A 939-nucleotide genomic window follows, 5' to 3' on the forward strand; every position below is an offset into this window, starting at 1 on the left:
TGAAACACAGGTAATATTCTAGTAGGTCCCCTCTGTACTCTCTCTATTTTGTTGACATATTTCCTATAATTCGGTGACCAGAACTGTACACAATACTCCAAATTTGGCCTCACCAATGTCTTGGACAATTTTAAAATTGCATCCTAATTCTCAATATGCTCAATTCTCTAATTTATAAAGGCCAGCATACCAAAAGCTTTCTTCACCAACCTATCCACATGAGATTCCACCGACAGGGAACTATGCATCATTATTCCTAGATCACTTTGTTCTACTGCATTCCTCAGTGTCCTACCATTTACCATGTGTGGCTTATTTTGATCAGTCCTAGCAAAATTTAGCACCTCACACTTAGCGCAATTAAACTTCAATAAATGAAGTTACATTCTATATCATCGTTGTGGTCACTTTATTTTTTATTTTTGAAGGGGGAACCTGGATTTGAACCAGGGACCTCTTGATCTGCAGTCAAATGCTCTACCACTGAGCTATACCCCCACATTTTTAATGCTACAGATTGTGGAGGCATTAACAATAACCTTTCAAGAATCCATAGATTCTGGCGTAGCAAATGACAGAAAAATTGCAAACGTTATTTCACAATTTAAGAAGGCCTGTTAGCCAGTTATCAGTGGTTGGGAAGTTGTCAGAATCGATGTTAGGGATGAGATTACGGAGTACCTGCAGGCACATGACAAGATAGGACAAAGCCTGTATAGTTTTCTGAAAGGAAACTCCTGCGCGACTGGTCTGGGTGCCGGTTTCCAGTGGTGATTTACCGGTGCAGCATAAGTGAGGAGCGGGTAGTGTCGAGGAAACAGAGAGCTTGCAGAGCGACTTAGATCGTTTAGGGGAATAGGCAAAGAAGTGGAAAATGAAATACAATGTTGGAAATTGTATGGCCATGCATTTTGAAGGAAAATATAAACGTGAATACAA

At 40.1% G+C, this 939-nt stretch overlaps 1 non-coding gene across 1 annotated transcript; it reads right to left on the reverse strand.

Moving 5' to 3' along the window:
* Positions 1 to 426: 426 nt before the first annotated feature.
* Positions 427 to 498, reverse strand: trnac-gca (transfer RNA cysteine (anticodon GCA)). The gene has a single exon. It is a non-coding gene; the product is annotated as a tRNA-Cys (tRNA).
* Positions 499 to 939: the final 441 nt, after the last annotated feature.

The sequence above is a fragment of the Hemitrygon akajei genome, unplaced genomic scaffold, assembly GCF_048418815.1.
Source record: "Hemitrygon akajei unplaced genomic scaffold, sHemAka1.3 Scf000087, whole genome shotgun sequence".
Lineage (NCBI taxonomy): Eukaryota > Metazoa > Chordata > Chondrichthyes > Myliobatiformes > Dasyatidae > Hemitrygon > Hemitrygon akajei.